Source organism: Malania oleifera, chromosome 10 (genome assembly GCF_029873635.1).
Source record: "Malania oleifera isolate guangnan ecotype guangnan chromosome 10, ASM2987363v1, whole genome shotgun sequence".
In the NCBI taxonomy this organism is placed as follows: domain Eukaryota; kingdom Viridiplantae; phylum Streptophyta; class Magnoliopsida; order Santalales; family Ximeniaceae; genus Malania; species Malania oleifera.
In genome coordinates this window covers 36,194,302-36,208,026 of record NC_080426.1, presented here as the reverse complement: position 1 = coordinate 36,208,026, position 13,725 = coordinate 36,194,302, and positions in this window count along the sequence as shown.

Sequence of the window (13,725 nt, the reverse complement as noted above, 5' to 3'; positions counted from 1 at the left end):
ATAATTATATTGATTGCACACCATCTTCATTTGTTGTTTGAAATAGTATTTAGGAGTGCATTTATTGAGGAACCATTTTAGAAAATATTAAAACAATAAAAAAAAAAAAAAAAAAGGGAGACCCGAGAGACTTAGGTGCCTAGCTCAGTGCCCTTTCTCAATAAAAAATCATCTTATAAGTTTGAATTAGGTTATGTTACCATTTTATTGAGTGTTATAATTTTATTTAGGGTTGACGAAATGAGTCATTGCCAAACATGCACTTTAAAGTTTAAGCTAAAGTTGTTTTAAGTATTAATGATTCCTAAAGAAAAGGCTATCTGACACCCAACTGTAAAAAAATAATTGGTGAAATAAATTTGGGCAAGTGACATGTATTTTTTTTATTTTGATAGGAAAGATATCTATTTAAAGTATTTTTTTTAAAAGATTTTCTTTTTTTCAAATTTTAGATTTGAAATTATTTTTTAAAAAAATTTAATAGCCTAAGATTATGAGTGCAATATTCTTTCTTAATAATTCTATTTAAATATGTTTCAATTTTTAAAAAAAAATTAAATAAATATTCCCGGTTACTGCCCAACTCGTTGAATAATCTAATTAAAAGCGATATCACTTCTATTTTTTTTTCTCTTTAAAGTTGTCTTTTTTTTTTTCTCTCTCTCTCTCTAAAATTACTTCTATATACATTTTTTGTTTTATGGAAACAACTCTTTGCTTTTATATTAATCAGACTAATTTCATTTCTTTATCACCTTTGTTTGGGTATGACAATCTTACATAGCGAGCATCTTAATGACATTCCTAAAAACAAAATATTCCTTCAAAATATGGGCATCTCATTCTCATTCTACCCTACTTGTAAGTTTTATCAAACCCTATTCGTACCGAATTCAACTTTTTCAATCAAATTACTCTTGTCATTTTGACATATTAGACAGCGTTATTCCTATAATATAGTATCTTAAATTCATCAAACATTTACTTTTAAGGGATATTTTTTCAAATTTATATTTTATACATGCCAAACTAGCAATGTTTTGATATTGTAAATAGACACCAAAGGAAAAGTAACAGGGGTAATATATTAAATATAATAAATTACTTATAACATATGTAGTACTTTTTTAATACTATCATTAATATTGAACTAATACTTTTATAAAATTACTTTAAGAAAATAAAAACCGAACCCTCCCACTATGGAAGAGTCACTTTAGGTAAGTATAGATTAATTTTAAAATATTTAATTAACATTATGTAATTTACAAATACGTAAATAGTCAAATCAAAAAAGAGGAAAAAATATGCCCCCACGGGCATGATACGGTGGAAAGGCATCAACAAATAAGAAAGAGTATCAGGGGTTCAATTTCAGGTAAATACATTCACAGAACCAGTGGTACCTGTGAATGGTGAGAGTTTACTATGTGAGCCAGCGAGAACCGTGGATGGTAATAGATATGTGTCTCAAGAGTCGGGTTGGCCGAACGTCCAACTAATGCACAGAAGTCGTATCCGCATTCCGGATTTTACTCTGATAAGTGAAATCTGGGGGCGGAAGACGTTGATCCGTAGGTTTGATGCCGCAACAGGGGATCCGAAGGGTTCGTTGGTGGCTGGAGTTCCTATACAATAAAAAAAATATTTTTTAAAAAATAAAAAATTAAATATCTTAATAAAAAATTTAAAAATTTAAGCTTAACTTTGCAATAAAATGAGAATGCTTTGAGACTAAACAAAAATCCTGACTTAGAAAGCGTGCATTACACGGGCCATTCTAATGATGATTCCTATTATTCCTCTATTCTATTGCCTTTTTTGTTTTTTGTTTTTTGTTTTTTTTTTTCCCAAAGTTGAATGCATTAAATTTACATGACTCTTGCATAGGTTTTCATTGACCGGCTTTAATTTGAGACACATGCACATGTAAATTAAGTATGTAGCTTTTTCTTTAGAAGAGGAGAGATTGCCACTGATTTTTTCACATTTTTTTAAATTTATACTTTTAAAGAATCGCATGTAGGAATTTTTTTAGATTAAAATTGTTGCCATTCATAGCCTTATCTACTTATTTTTCGTAAATAGTGAGCATCCGAGAGTTTTCTTTTTTTTTTTAAATGTACTTTGGATAGTTTTTCTTCACTTAAAAATATGGATATATATATATATATATATATATATATATATATATATATCTGTGTGTGTGTGTATAAATGTAAAACTGTGTAAGACGAGTGGGTCGTAAGAAAACATTTAACTGAAGAGTTTGATAGGAGAACGCTTTGAGAACATGTTGAATGTCAAATTTTTTATTTTTTATATTTTTCAAAGAATCAAAATGATCTAGGATACATAGTAAAATTTAGAGTCTATGGGATATTATTTATATTGTTTCTTAATTTTGTTATAGTGTAGTTAAAATATAAATGACAAAAACACGCATACGTGCTTCTTTTTATCTCTCAATTTTTTTTTCTTTGGTGTAGAGGGCAAAACCAAAAGAGGAAAACTTTAGAGAAAAAGAAAAATAGTGAGAATGACAATCTTATTTTTAGAGAAGTCTTGAATTTGAAATGCATGTAATATAAAATTGTATTAAAATTTATTTAAATTTACTCAAACTTAAGTCTAAGATTTGAAATTCATGTTTCCAAACATAACGTTGCGAGAACATGATGAAAAAATTAAAAATTATGAAGATTTAAATCTAAGTATCATGTTCGCTATCAAATTTGTAAGTCTACTACCTCGTGGTAAGTGAGTTATGGCACTGATGGAGTTTTCACTTACCTAAGCAATTTTTTTAGTCACACTGTAGTACTGTGTCGGCAGATTTCTTTATCATCCAAAATTTCTTTTAGAATTGGAATCACTGTGTGTATAATTTTTTAATAAAAATAAACATGTCTATAAATTTTTTATATTAAAAATAAAAATTTTTATAAAGGAGTCTCTAAATGACCGAAAGTTTGAAAATGGCATTAAGATTTTTATTTTATAATTTTAAATGACACCCAAACCCTCCTAATAAAAGGCTAAAAGTGTAATGACCTACTTAAATATTCAGATAATAGAACATAGTAAATAAAATAGTCAACCCGAACCCGTGGGTAGCGGGGACATCTGCCATACACAGCAGAACTTAAGCAACAGTAAATGTAAATCACAACTTCATAACCACAAAATACATAATACCAAAGTCAAGCATATCTCAAAATATTGTGTTTATATACAATCTTCAAAAAAAAATACAAAACATCCTTAGGATTTCACATCCAAAAACTTCTGATCTTAGTTCAAACTTACCCTCCTAGTGAGGTAACTCAATAAACTCAACGGCGGCCACGTTCCGCCGGTCCTTTTGGATTTCCTGAAAATCATTTAATATTCGGGGTGAGACACTTTTCAGTAAGGGAAAATAAACTAAATACAATTGTGTGGCAATATGAATATTAATGAGAGTGTAGATATACAATACATTCTTCATACTAGAAATCATTAATCATTTAATAACTGCATAAACGTATACCTTCATATTTTTAATAAATCGTACTAGTCATAACTGTCTAGTATAACTAATAATACTGAAAACATACTCAGGATAAATAGCTAGCTAATGTCATGTATTACCCCCCATGACGGGTTGTGCAGCCGAAAGGCGGGACCCGACAATGGCTGGCCGACCACTGCCAAGTCAAAAATATTTGTAAGTACGATGGGTCCGTCACACCCTGGTTCAGACTGTTAGGTGGACGTCTACAACTCTACATTGAAAACCACATCGACTATTCATCTCTCACCCCCTCGTGGGGTGGTTAGCACCAATTTGAACATAAATATCTTATCTTTAAAGCTACGGTACCGTACTCCTGAAACTTAACTAAACTAACATCCGGGTTCTGATAACATTTAATACATGATAATATAACGTTTAACATAAATGGATTGGTAGCATTTTCTATAATTTCATAAATATGGCCTCACGCCGAACATTTCATAAATACGACCTCGCACCGAGATCATATGTAAAACACGGCCTTGCGCCGGCTATCAATCACGGTCTTGTGCCGAATATCTCATACATATCATTCTAAATAAATAAATCAATTATCATGTATTTTCAAATTATAATATACTGTATTATTTCATAATTCCTGAAAAACATGATTTATTCGTAAAATTTACCATAACATAATACTTATCACATAAAATAATATTCATGTCACACAATACTGAGTAAAATCATACATTTCATTCTAAAATTACATTTCCTGTATAACAGTAGTATTTTCCCAAATATGCATTTTCTTAAAAATATTCAAATGTAACACATACTTTTATAAAAATTAATTTGTTGATAAATAATACTAATTTGCATGAAAAAATAACTACTTTAATCTATTCCCTTACCTGACACTGAGAAAAACCCCTCCTAAAAACGCTCATCCTGCACTCGCAGAGTTCTCCGTTCAATACCATGAATTCAACAACTCTCAGAACTAAACTTTAATATTTTCACATGAATATCATTTCTTATAACTATGAAAAGATCAAATTTGACATAAAAAGTCTTACCTCAACTTACAAATGAATTTCAACTCGCTTCCATCAACGATCCGCTCTAGCAGATTTAGAGAGAACTTCCCCAGGAGCGTCGTGGTAGCCTCAGATCGTCGATCCAATGACTAACAGGGCCGAAATCAAAAAGAGAATAGGGAGAAACCGTAGGGAGGAGAGAGAGAGAGAGAGAAAGAGAGAGAGAGAGAGAGAGAGAGTGAGAGAGAGAGAGAATTTCTTGATTTTTCTGCAATTAAACTCGGATTTTACATTATTTATACTAGTGGCTTCGTCGACGAGCCACGTCACCTCGTCGACGAGGTCAATAGTAAATTTGTCGACAAGCTCTTCCCTTCGTCAACGAAATTCAGAGTTTCCCCAAAATCTCTCGGTATTTTCTTGTCAACGAAACATACCCTCGTTGACAAGACCTTATGTTATCCTCGTCGACGAATCTCTTGTATTCATCCACGAGTCTTTGATTAAATTTCTCGGTTATTACTCCCAAAGTGCAATGTTGTCGACGAACGCTTCGTGTTTGTCGACGAAGTCTGTTGCCTCCTTCTATTTCTATTTCCAATTCTCTCCCTCTTTATTATTTAAATATCATTATTTTTTGGGTCATTACAAAAAGTTTTTTATAAACTCTCTAGAAATATGCAGAAACAAAAACTAAAAACCCAAAATACAAATTAAAACCTATTTAGTTCATATTTTTAGTACTAAAATAAATTAAAAACTTGATTAAACACATGCTCATTTTTGTTCTTGAACCAAATAATAATTATAAAATATGATTAAAAAATAATAGTACAAAGTAATATAAATTTAAAATATTATAAAAAAATATTATAATTCTTTTATTTAATTATTATATTTCAAAATTAATTTTTTAGGAACAATCTTATTGTATATGACAATTGAAATATAGTAAAATATTTTGTAAATGGATATTATTATTTCTTAATTTTTTTAAAAAAATTATGGGTATTTTTTATCTTAATTATACATTATCATTTTATTTTGATTTTAGTTAAAAAGATGGATAAAATATGATCTAGTCCAAAAAAATTAATTCTTGATACTAAAATATTTTGACAACAAAATCATAAAATTTAGTTTTTAGTTTTTTCGCATATGAATGAAAACCATCAATAAAAATAAAAATTGACAATGTAAACAAATGCATATATTTTGAGTTGTTTTTTTTATTTTATTTTTTGTTATAAGGTAAATAGAATTGATCAAAATGAGTATTTACAAGTACACTGGGCATACCCAGACAGAGGGCCAGAAAAACCACATCAAATTTGCAGAGCAAAAAGTCAACAATCAAAGTTATAGATAACATGGGCATACTCAGGGGCCAATGGTCATCTTAACCTCCAATTACAACATTCCAAGACTCATATGACATAAAATTCAACGTTTAGTATCAATTAACAGAATGTAAGCCATATCTATCAAAAATCACTCTATAAATATGTTTCTGTATCATCAAAATAAGCTCCTCCGTGGAGATAATTTTACCTTCAAATCTTCTCCTGTTTCTGGAGTGCCATAGGAAGTAAACAGTGATAGTAAGGCCCACTCTCTTTCCCATAGATTTAATCCCTATGCCCTTGACCTCCTTATGAAGCCATTTCACTATAGCATTTAAGACATTACCCTGTTTAGACCAAGCCATTCTCTAATGTAATTCCAAACTAGAGAGGAATATCTGCACTTGAAGAAGATGTGATCAATCGACTCAGTCTCCCCCCTACAAAATGCACAATTTAGATCGTCATCTACACCAATGAGTCTGTCACAAGTAAGAAGTTTCCTTTTCATTCCCAACCATAGAGTGAAAGTATGTTTTGGGGTACTTCTACTTTTCCACACCTCTTGAACCAAGGGACTACATTTCCTTTATCCCTTTAGAAATTATAGCACCTGAAAGTATTGGACTGATCAAAATCCCATTCTTTCATAAGATTCAGAGCAGCTTTAGTTAGGTTAGCACAATTCAATAGAATCTGATTCTTTATATCAATCAACTTCTTAAATAGTGGGGAGTCTTCATTTTTTGCAACAACCTCCAAAAGGCAAATACCTTTTAAGTAAAATTGATTAACCCACTTAGATCACAGAGAATCCTTTTTAGCATGAATATTCCACATGGCTCTAGTAAGCAGAGTTTTATTCCAAGCTTTTAGGTCCATCACCCTTAAGCCACCTTTAGATTTAGGAAGACATACTTCCTTCCCAGCAACCAACGACTTCTTCCTCCCTCCCCAAAGGAAAGCCCTACACAATTTTACCACATGATCATATTAAAGATTTATATTGAAAGACATGCTTTATATAATCAATTTTTATTATTTATTAATAACTTCAGTTATTCCATTTTAATGAGAATCTTTGTGAGCAATGTTTGTCTGACATTATCTATTTAATGATTATACATGTGTGTCTTTTATTATATATAGTAGGTGATCTAGTGTGTAGAGTACGACTTACACACAGAAGATTAGATCATCAGTTCTTATAGAATATAAGTTTATTGTTCACAGTCTTAAATGGAATTGGACACACCATTGGTAGGACTTTAGCACAAGGTTTTAATAGGTTTGTCTTGACTATAGGGAATGGTATAGTTCCAACCCCTTGTGCTAGTACACTTTGTGTGTATTAAATAGGACCGTCTTGGGATAATTGTTTTTATACTGACTATATAAAATAATTAATACCTCATGATTATTATGAGTGTTTATGCTCTTAATCCTAATATGATTATTGGACATGTGCATGTAGTGTTTGTTACTTTGATTCATAAAAGAGTGAGATTCTTTATGGGTCAATAAACTCAATGAGTTGGGTAATGTTATTATGTGTATGATGAACATTAATCATTGATGGAATCCATGTCCCGATATCAGGATAGATGATACCCCCTTGAGGAAGCTTATAAGTTTTGATTGTGTCAAACCCTGCAGGTGGATTTTGAATGTTGTTAGATGTAGAAAACTCTGGTATTATATTTGTTGGAAGATTATAATTATGTTTTCCGCTGCATAAATGATATTAGAATGTCGGTTAGCAGGTAAATGAATGGATTAGTAGCACCAATTCTCAGATTTTCAGTCAAATAAGGATTCCAAAAAATCAACCTCGAGAAATGTGTTTACCCTAGGAGGTGGAATCATTAGTTGGAGGAGTATCAAGCAATCATGTGTTGCTGATTTCACTATAGAGGACGAATATGTGGCATCCTTAGAGGCAGCCAAGGAGGCCGTTTGGCTCAGAAACTTTCTATTGGATCTAGGAGTGGTGCCTTCTGTACAATTGCCTATTACTCTTTACTTTGATAATAGCGGGGCAGTTGCTAACTCAAAGGAACTCAGGACCCACAAGAGGGCCAAACACATCGAGCGTAAGCCTCACTTGATATGAGATATCGTGTAGAAAGGTGATGTGATAGTGAACAAAATTGCATCGGCAAGCAACTTAGGAGACCCGTTTACAAAGAGCTTACCAGCTAGTACTTTTGATAGTCATGTAGAGGGAATGGGAGTGAGATGTATGGCAGCATGACTTTGAGTATAAGTGGGAGATTGTTAGAGATTTATACTGAAATACATGCTTTATGTAATCAATTTTATTATTTATTAATAACTTCAGTTTTTTCATTTTAATGAGAATCTTTGTGAGCAATGTTTGCCTGACATTATCTATTTAATGATTATGCATGTGTATCTTTTATTCTATATAGGTCGTGATCTAGTGTGTAGAGTATAACTTACACACAGAAGATTAAATGCATGTGTATCTTTTATTCTATATAGGTCGTGATCTAGTGTATAGATTGTGAATTACACACAAAAGATTAGATCTTTAGTTCTTATAAAATATAAGTTTATTGTTCACAGTCTTAAATGGAATTGAACACACCGTTGGTAGGACTGTAGCACAAGGTTTTAATAGGTTTGTCTTGACTATGGGGATTGGTATAGTTCCAATTCCTTGTGCTAGTACACTTTGTGTGTATTGAATATGACCGTATTGGGGTAATTGTTTTTATACTGACTATATAAAACAATTAATACCTCATGATTATTATAAGTGCTTATGCTCTTAATCTTGATATGACTATTGGACACGTGCATGTAGTTACTTTGATTCATGGAAGAGTGAGATTCTTTATGGGTCAATAAACTCAATGAGTTGGGTAATGATATTATGTGTATGGTGAACATTAATTATTGATGGGATCCACGTTCTAGTATCGGGATTGATGATACCCCCTTGAGGAAACTTATAAGTTTTGATTGTGTTAAACCCTGCAAGTAGATTTTGAATCCAACACATCAAATAAGTTAAATGGAAGGTCTTGGGGAATTAATATGTCAATTAATTTAATTGTCAGTAATTTCATTTAATTGACGGGTATTTGTAATCTTTACATGGGGAAATAAATAAGCATTTAATAATAGGAGCTCAAAATTTAATTTCGAATATGACAAGGAGTGCAATTATAATTCTTTAGTGCTATGAATTGTAATTAACGTAATTAAGGATTAATCCAGATTGGATTAGGAATTCTTAATTACGTTAGAAGCCCTAGTCATATTTGCCCAGAGGTCCTTGCTGTGGCCTATATACACGCTCTCCATTTAGTGACGAGGGTAAGAAAAAAACGCACACACAGAGGCAGACGTCTTCGTGAGAAGCAAACCCTAGCCGCCACTGAAAAGCCTACTCTCTAAAGAGCAAGGCGTGTTCGAGGAATACATTAGAAGATCCTTGGTCGTCATCAAAAGTTCTTCTTCAATCTCGTAGATCCGAGAGTTCCTCTTCGTGCTTGCAGATTTGGGAGTTCTTCTTCGTGCTTGCAGATTCGAGATTAAATCAGAGAGATCTCACAGGTATGATCCTAATCACGTAATTAGGATTTGTAAGATCGAATTTTTATTGTGATTCGAGTTTGAAAGATCAAATTTTTGTTTAACCCGGGTATGCAAGATCGTTTTTTTTTTTTTTTTTTGTTATCCATATGTACTACAATCAGATCTTAGGGCTATTCCGTAGCAAGCCCCTTCAGATCCAAAACATTATTAGGAATTGGAAAACTAGACAACCAGAAGCATTCCACTCCTTGAATGACAGAGTTAATTAACTCTAGTTTCCCAGCATATTACAAGGTGAACCCAGGCCACCCTTTGAACAAATCAGCAATTCTATTGAGTTGTTTTGAGTTTATTACTTGTGGTATATTACCTAGCCTACTAGTTCTTTTTTTTAAGCTGTCTTGGGATTAAATGCCTATAAGCTTTCTTTTTATAGCTTATTACTTGTGGCATATGACCGTGGCATTGTTGGGGAATTGCCTCATAACGTCATATATTATTGAAGAGGTTACTGCACCCATAATATGCTCTATTAATTGAATTTATGAGTTTTTCAATGCTAATCCACAAGATAAGGTTCAACTTTTCCCTTATCAAATGTGTTCCGCTCTTAAATTAAAAGAGCTTTAATAAAAATAAGTTTTATTTTAGTTGACGTTGGCTCATCTATTAAGATTTGATAGAAAAGGTTAAATAAGTCCATTTCGCAAAATACACAAATCTATCAAGTCAAATAGGATCATCTAATAGTGTTTGGTAAGAGTGTCAAGTCCAAGAGGCTGAATAAATCAACTTGATTGAATGGCCAAAATCCATTAGGATAGATAAGTCCACCTAATAAGCTTTGATAGAATGTCCAAGTCTAAAATGACATAGGCCCACTTGTAAATTTGTTAAATTCAAAATGTGAACGATGATCATGATAAATTCAAGTAATAAATTTGATTAAATTTTGTTCAATTTTATTCTATTTTTATTTACTAAACTTGTAATAGTTGAATAGTCAAATATATATACGATTAAAAAATATTTTACTCATTTCTTTATCTTATCCTTTACAGATAAAACAATGAGATCTAATATATGATACTTACAAATGATAGAAAGTAGGAATACCGGGGCAAAGAAAAAAATAGTTCAACTTATTTCCTTATCCTCTCTCTTATAGATGACATGCACTATTCAATTTAATTCCATCTTTTAATTTATCTTTCCTATAAGAAAAACACGTGCTTAAAGTTTATGTCACGTCTTAAATTTTGAAAGATAAAATATAAGTATGAATTTTTGGACTAATCACATTACAAATTTAAATGGAGCAGAAATGGAACAGAATGAGAATTTATTAAATGATGATCATGACATTTTTTTTTTTCTAGTTTGTGGAATGAAATGAGGTAGGAAAAGAATGGAATGACAAAATTTTGAATGTTAATTATGATAAATTCAAGTAATAAAATAATTGATTCCATTTTATTCCTATTTACTAAACATGTAGTTGATTGAATGGTCAAATCCAATAGGATAGACAGCCCCCCTAATAAGGCTTGATATAATGTCCTAGCCTAAAATGACAATAAGCCCACTTGCAAAATTCTCATATATGTTATTTTGATAAGTAAAATTTTAAGTCTGAAAGGAGTAGGCCACTTTGATAGAATGGTCCTTAGGCTAGATAGGTCCACTTGATAAGGGACAAAATGGAAAAGTCTGAAAGGCTATATACGTCCATTTGACATAATGACAAAAGTCCAACAAGATAGATTACATAAAAACTGTCACGATCCGAAAAATTTGTTACATATTTTTTTTTTTCATATATTAGACGCTAAGTCAAAACTGACTCGTCTGTAAGTATAATTAGTTTGCCCAGCCTGGTCCGGACTGCCAAGGGAGGCACACTATTCTCCTCTGAGCTCAATCGACTATCCAATAACCAATACTTTATCTGAGACATGTGCTGACACTAATCTTAAATAATAGCTACAGTACCGTAATCTGAAACTAAAATAATTCATCAGGATTCTGCTATCATATAGTACATTTCATAATATAATTATAACATAACTCATTTCGTGTTTTTGTGTAAAAATTTGTCATATCGTAACTGTTATATATATTATCTCGGCACTGGGCAAGCTAAACTGTCACGACACTGGACCGACTGAAATATCACGGCATTAGGCTGGCTGAAATATCACAACACTAGACTGGCTGAAATATCACGGCACTAGGCCAGTTGAAATATCATGACATTAGGCCGGCTGAACTATAATAATATACTGGATAATATCATATTTTCTGTAATGTCTATATTATTTCTGAAAATCATTATCAAACTACTCTTGTTCTATATAATCATAAAATATTCTGTTCTGTATATACATACTGTAAAATAATCATACTCATGCCACACGAGTTAGTGTTACACTATAATATACTAACTATCTAGGGAAAACATATATATAGCTGAAAAATAATATTAAAACCGCTTCTGGGGTTTACTCAGTTCAAACATCTGGTTTTCCAAAAACATGCATTAATTCATAAATTTCATTGCCATATACCTGAATATCCAGAAAAAAATCATACATATAATTTTTGTAATTAAATACTGCATTTTAACCGATAAATTTTCTAAAAATTCCTGACATAATCTATTCCCTTACTTAATTTTTGAAAAAAAATCCTGCAGGGATCCTAAATCGTGCTTGCAGCATACACACAAAACCCTATATCCATAAACCCTAATTAAATAAACTCAATACCAAGATAACAATTATTTTAACATTCTTAGGCCCACATACTCCCAAAAACTAACTAAACTTGAAAAACACCTTCCTTACCCTAGTTTTGGAATGGTGCCTAGAATCCTCAACCAGCTAATCCGCCCTGATTAAATTGCAGAGAAACATTGTCAATTTCTCAAAATGACATTCCTCCTTCAATTTGGACTGAAATCAGGCCAAAAATCGAGGAGAGAGAGTGGGGAGGCCGCAGCCCTAGAGAGAGAGGCAGAGGATTTTATTTTCTTAAAAAAATGAGCTTGTGGGCTATTTATAGATGGTTGAACCCAGACGAAACCGTTGACAGTTTCCCTGAAACCATTGAAAACCAAACCCTTTTTTACTGTTTTACCCTAACTTGGCCGCGGTAACTCAAAACCGTTGACAGTATTTTGAGCTCCACCAAAACCGTCAACGATTTAGCCTTGCACCAAGCCAAATCCTCCTTTTCTTACTTATTTTTATTAATATCATTTTTCCAGGTCTCTACAAAAACTACTCCTAATGCCTAAATTCCTTTTCGCCTAAGGGTAAGGACATCTTATAGGAGAAAAATTGATCATAGTCCTATGGATAAGTGAGTGATCCAAAATTGCATCTCTAACCTCATGAAGACCATTTTATTGAGCACATCATTGAGTGAGTAACCTCCCTATCAATAAGACATTATGAAGATAATATAATCCACATATAATATCGAGGGTCACTTCCCAACAATAAAGGCATTTAACCCAAGTCTTTGGGGAAATCTATAAAGGAGAAGTTTTGAGAGACCAAAAGTAAAATGGATATAAGCATCAAGTAATTTCATACCAAAAAAAGCTCCTTAGAGAGCACAAGGATCTCCAAGACTTTCTTTCTCGGGTTGTTCATGATTGCTTATGCACAGTAGATGTGAAGATTGAGAAGTTGATTTTATCTACATATACTAAAATTATAGAATTAATTTTAATTTATATTATTAAAAAATAAATATAAATATATATATATATATATTGTGCTATATTTCTGTTTACATATATTATATACATTAAAATTAGAATAAGTAATTGGTTATTTTTAAAATACTCAATACAATGTATACAATACAATACAACTTTTCTAAACTACTTTCGACCAAAACATATAAATTTAATAAGTGTTCAATTCTCATATATAATAAAATAAAGTATTTAAATTTTACTCAAATTTACATTTTAAATTCTCATTCAATATTAATATGGTGAATATCTATATTTTATTTTTCTCAATTAATTTTACATTTAAATTTGTTTGTTGTAAATAAATTTATATCATATGTACATATTTGTAACTTTTTTAAAATTTTATGTATTACATGCAATTTTTATAAATATTATATTGTTTGTATATATTTATCAATACTTCCCAATTTTGTTGAGAAATGATACAAAATAATTGTTAAACTATGATATTATTATTAAAACAAATTATAGAAGTACATAAATGCCTGGCATGAAGCACGAACCATT